Consider the following 6,238-nt stretch of genomic DNA (forward strand, 5'->3'; position numbering starts at 1 on the left):
ATATATATATTTATATATATATATATATATATATATATATATATATATATATATATACACACACACACACACACATACACACACACACAGTATACGGTACAAGTGGATATATAAAATGTTAAACCTTATTATTTTATTTCTTATTTATTTATTATACATAAAGCCCAGCTAAGATACAATATACAATAATTAGCTATTTATTGCATTTAAAGCTCAACTGAAATACGATATAAAATAATTAGCTATTTATTATACTTAAAGCCCAACTGAAATACAATATTAAATAATTAGCTATTTAATATACTTAAAGCCCAAATGAAATACAATATTAAATAATTAGCTAAATTGAGGAAAACTGAATAGATTGCAGAATAAAATCTTTATTTATTACACTCATTTTTATACTTATTTAAACCACTTATACTTAAAGGGTAACTCTACTTTCGTAGGAAAAAAAATAGCAATAAAAAAAAAAAAAAGAGAGTAATATTATAGTGTAAACAATTGCGACACAAGTCATTTTGTAATGGAATGTTATTAAAAAATTACCATTCCTTTTGAATCTGAAGCTCTGTCATTTTCTGTAAAATGCAATATTATTACCTGGAGGTGTTCTGTGTAAAGAAGGCCCCCTGAAAATGTATTTTCCCGCTTGTGTGATTGGCTTACTGATTTTCCCAGAAGTCTGCACTAAGGTACAAGTCAGATTTTGGGCATCCCCTGCAACAAAAATGTAATAATTTTATGAAATACTCCCAAAAGGGAAATCAGGTCTAAAGGGAGCAGACCCTGCCACTTTCCTCAGAGCCCTGCAGGTGCAGCAGCTGGTTGATAATTATAACATCACTCCCATACAGATTCAATTTGCACATGGGCTCAGACAAACAGCTATTTCTGCAGAATAACAAGTAGGAGGAATCTGTAACAAAGTTTGTTAAAATCCCTGTAATGTACATAGATCACCGCAGAGGGGAATGATTTTTTTTCTGAACAAAAGTGGAATTACTCTTTAAAGCCCAACTGAAATATGATATAAAATGAATTGCCAAAATTAAGGAAATCTTAATAGGTTGCAGCATAAAACGTTTAGGCCCCTTTCACACGGACGGCTGTTCTGCCGCAGTTAAAAGCATATAACTTGTTCTGTAAATTTCAAGACTCCAGGCACTGCGATCAGCTGCATTTGTACAGTGCGATTACATGCGGTTGCATTTAGCTGCGGTAGTAATTCCCATAGCAACCTTTTTTTTATTTTTTATTGGGTCCCTTGAATGTACCCAAGATGCATTTCGGTCCTCTGCATTTCAAACCATCTATATCTTTTTTTTTCTACACTGCGATTACCTGCAGTTATGTGCATATAGCTGCGCTAAATCGCTCCTGGACGCAGTCAGTTCTATTTTTTTCTATCCGCACCAAACCGCATGTAACTAAATTGCAGCTAAACGCAGTGTGTGAATGGGGCCATAGGAAAGCATTGTGTGCTTTTAGCTGCGGTAGAAAACTATAAAATCCTTTGGGGTGGAGGAACTTGACAGGCCAGCACAGAGTCCTGCCCTCAACCCGATAGAACACCTCTGGGGTGAATTAGAGTGGAGACTGCGAGCCAGGCCTTCTCATCCAACATAAGTGCCTGACCTCACAAATGCCCTTCTGGAAGAATGGACAAACATTCCCATAGACACACTCCTAACCCTTGTGGACGGCCTTTCCTAGAAGAGTTGAAGCTGTTATAGCTGCAAAGGGTGGGCCAACTCAATATTGAACCCTACAGACTAAGACTGGGATGCCATTAAAGTTCATGTGCGTGTAAAGGCAGGTGTCCCAATACTTTTGACAACATAGTGTATGTAGGAGGATTTATTTCACCTCTGTGTATCACATGCAGACGGTCACTTCACTAGGTATATATAAAGGTTTACAGACTTTTTAATAAAAGAAGAATATTGATTTGAAGTATTATTATATTAATTTGCTGTGATGTGCAGTATTTCTGCTATTGGTACAACTGACAAACCAAACCAGCACCTGAGATGTGATGGCGGATCTCGCCCGGAGCGTCGTGAGAAATATTTGACGGCTGATGTTTTTTTCTCTCTCCTCTCCTAAGTCACCCGATACTTGGTTGATTTTGTCATCTTCATTTCTCTGTTGTCCAGCATGGTTATGTGTTTTCCCTTTAAACAAGCCTACTCTTCCTGCAATCATCTTCCCCTCAATCTAGACGTTGGGAGAAGTTTGTTTCAAGTTATGCAAAGCAGATGTTTATTAAATATTGATGAAACAGAATTAAAGCTATGCGGATATGTAAAAAATGCATAATTCAGCTGTCTAAAGCACGCATCCACGCTGAAGTCATCTAAGCCCACAGCGAGGAACAATTAGCTGTCCAGATTTCAGTTTTTGTCCTGCCACCTGCGCGTTCCACACTTCTGTAACTAACAATAAGAGTAATGAGCCTCAGCTTTACAAAATGCAGCAACAATCTGGAGATATACAGAACGTGTTTGTAAAGAGCAGATTTCCATAAAGACCTCAGAAAAGAGTCTTTGAGAGAAACGGCTAAATTATTGCAGGGGCTGAATCGTTGATGGATAAAAGCAGCGTGCTACCTAAGGCCCCCACGCACATGGGCACTTAGCAGCCTCTATGTGCTGAGGCGTAAAATCCCCGGTGCTTTCCAGAGCCCTGGAAACCACACATGCCAACACAAGTGAATGGCTTTACACAGGGGCGGACTGACCATTCGGCCACACGGGCACTGCCCAAGGGCCCTGGGCCACTAGGGGGCCCCCATCAGGGTTGCCAGCCTCAGTAAAACCAGGGACTGTATGTAAAAATGTTTTTTTTACATCTGTCTCTGAAATGTCCCTTACCAACATCCTTTTGGTCTACAAATCCCGAGATTATAGCTGCCCTACCTTTCCAGTACCTTCTCAGCCAATAGAAACATGTCTGTGTATACTGTGTGATTGTATACGGTGTGTGTGTGTGTGTGTGTGTGTGTGTTTGTGTATACTGTGTGGCCCCATAATCTCTGATTGCCTGGGGGCCCCATAATCTCCTATTGCCCGGGGGCCCAATGAGTTGTCAGTCCACCCCTGTACACACCGTGTTTGGTCAAATACTGATGACTACTGATGAGCGTGTATGGTGCTTCACCCCGAACGTGAAAGTGGCACATTTGGAGAAAAGCACTATATGTTCATGTGTGGGTAAATGCTGATGCAAAAGTCATCAATGGTCATGGGAGCATGTCAGTAGTGATGGACGAACTTCTGACGGGACGTATCATGAACGCGAACCGCGAACGCAGCCAAAAGTTCACGAACCGCAAAGTTCGCGGCGGACCCCATTGACTATAATGGCAGGCGAACCTTAAAAACCTCCAGGTCATATTTTCAGCCACAAAATACTTACTAGCTGTGCACACATAGTCCCACAACATGGACACTGACATAACAAAAGTATTAAGTGAATCTGGGATCGACAACGACAAGCATTCTTTTTTTATCTGTGAAATTTTGACAATTCAGGAGGGCATGAAGGCCATGGAGGAGAGGCAAGGTCAGGCCAGGCTATGAAGGGGGTGCAGGAGATGATCAGTGCTACAGTCAGGGCAGCGCAGTCCTGTGCCAGTGTCCCAGTGTGCCAACCTGTGCTTGAGCCCCTCCCTCTGCCCGACCCTTACCCCCACCTATGCAGGGCTCCACTGCGGTGGTCTAGAGGTGCCAGTGCAGTGCTGATCCTCAGCCATGGTGCTGGCACTGCCTGCTGATTGGCTTCTCCGCTGCTATCTCCCTCACTGTCTGAAACCAGCACCGCGATAGAGACTGAGCACTGACACCAGCACCGTGATAGAGAGCACTGATACCACACCAGCACCGAGATAGAGAGCACTGACACCACACCAGCACCGAGATAGAGAGCACTGACACCAGCACAGAGTGTATTACACCCCTATATACTGCACACCAAATAGTACACCTATACCAGTCCTTAAAAGGAACTTTGTGGACCTAGTAGCTAGTGATTTGCAGACTGTCCCTCAGTCCCTACACTGATAAAAGACAGCTGCAATATCGGTCAGCAGTCAAGTATAATAGGCTTTCTATATTTGAAAGAAAGTAGATTATACGTATAGAACCCTATATACTGTACACCTATACCAGCCCTTAAAAGGACCTTTGTGGACCTAATAGTAATAGCTAGTGATTAAACTGACTGTCCCTGCTCCACACAGCAACCTCTCCCTACACTGACAAAAGTCAGAATGTAAAATGGGCGCCAGATCAGGTCTATTTATAAGGTAGGGGGAATGTCCAATTGGCCATGTGCTGAAATGTCTCAATTGGCTGTCCTGTACCCCATGATAGATGTGTCATCATGGGTCAAAGTTCTTTCAGAATGTAAACACATATGTCCGCCATGCGAACAACACCAGAAGTCCGCCGGGTTGGCAAGTCACGAACGCGCAAAATTTGCCATGAACCAACCGCCGGGCGAACCGCAAGGCCATCCTTACACGTCAGTGTACAGCCATTCACTTGTACTAGTGGCTGAACACAGCACATCTGGCTCCCTGGGCAGTGCCAGGAATTTCACGCTTCAAGCAACCCTAGCACCCTCACCCCCAGGTAACAGCACAAAGCCAATCACAAAATCCTTGCGCTGTGTCAACCACAAAGTAATAGCACAGAACCGATCATCAACTCCAAGTGCTGTGTCCACCCCCAAGTAACAGCACAGAACCAATCATCAAATCCTAGCTCTGTGGCCACCCTCAAGTAACAGCACAGAACCAATCATCGAATCCTAGCCCTGTGCCCACTCACAAGTAACAGCACAGAACCAATTATCAAATCCTAGGACTGTGCCCACCCCCAAGTAACAGCACAGAACCATTCATCACATCCTAGCGCTGTGTCCACCCCCCCCCCCCCCAACTAACAGCAAAGAAGCAATCATCAAACCTTAACGCTGTGTTTACCCCCATGTAACAGCACAAAATCAATAATAAAATCCTAGTGTTGTGTCCACCCCCAAGTAACAGCACAGAGCCAAATCACCAAATACTAGCACCAAGCCCACCCCCAAGTAACAGCACAGAGCTATCTACCAAATCTCAGCACTGTGCCCACCCCCAAGTAACAGCACAGAACCAATTATCAAATCCTAGCGCTGTGTCCACCCCCAATTAACAGCACAGAGTCAATTATCAAATCCTAGCACTGTGCCCACCCCCAAGTAATAGCACAGAGCCAATCATCAAATCCTAGGGCTGTATCCAAATCACCAAATCCTAGCACCTTGCCCAAGTAACAGCACAGAGCCAATTACCAAATCCCAGCACTGTGCCTACCCCCAAGTAACAGCAAAGAACCAATCATCAAACCCTAGCACTGTGTCCACCCCAAATAACAGCACAAAACCAATAGTCAAATCCTAGTGTTGTGTCCACCCCCAAGTACCGTAACATCCCAGTGCCAAATCACCAAATCCTAGCACCTAGCCCACCTCCAAGTAACAGCACAGAGCCATCTACCAAATCTCAGCACTGTGTCCACCCCCAAGTAACAACACAAAACCAATCAAATCCTAGCGTTGTGTCCACCACCAAGTAGCAGCACCAATCCAATAATCAAATCCTAGTGTTGTGTCCACACCCAAGTAACATCCTAGAGCCAAATCACCAAATCCTAGCACCTAGCCCACCCCCAAGTAACAGCACAGAGCCAATTACCAAATCCTAGCACCGTGCCCACCCCCAAGTAACAGCACAGAGCCAATTACCAAATCCTAGCACCGTGCCCACCCCCAAGTAACAGCACAGAGCCATTTACCAAATCCTTGCACGTTGTCTACCAAGTAACAGCACAGAACCAACAAAAAAATCCTTCAACTGTGTCCACCCCCAAGTAACAGCATAGAGCCAATCACCATGTACTAGCATTGTGCCCACCCCCACATAACAGCACAAAGCCAATCACCAAATCCTTGCACTGTGTCCACCAAAAGTGAACCACTCTAATGCCTCATGTGTAAAGCACATGCTCCTTCATATTCAGAAATCGAGGGAACTTTTTGTTGCTCCTGCTGAGTGGAAGAATGGGAAAAAAAGATGAGTGTGTGCTGCTAGAGACGGGAGGAATAAAGCAAACCTGTTGTTTTTCCCTGATGGTCTTGACTAGTGACCTCTCTGACCCCAATAGATGCAATAAGAAGGCAAGTATAATTA

At 43.9% G+C, this 6,238-nt stretch overlaps 1 protein-coding gene across 1 annotated transcript in view; it reads right to left on the reverse strand.

Moving 5' to 3' along the window:
- PLCB1 (phospholipase C beta 1) overlaps positions 1-6,238 on the reverse strand; it is a 957,098-nt gene that overhangs the window by 690,832 nt on the left and 260,028 nt on the right. The gene's annotated exons all lie outside the window — the stretch shown is intronic.

This window comes from Lithobates pipiens, unplaced genomic scaffold (assembly GCF_037356315.1).
Source record: "Lithobates pipiens isolate NorthernLeopardFrog02 unplaced genomic scaffold, aLitPip1_a1.2 Scaffold_18, whole genome shotgun sequence".
Classification (NCBI taxonomy): Eukaryota; Metazoa; Chordata; class Amphibia; order Anura; family Ranidae; genus Lithobates; species Lithobates pipiens.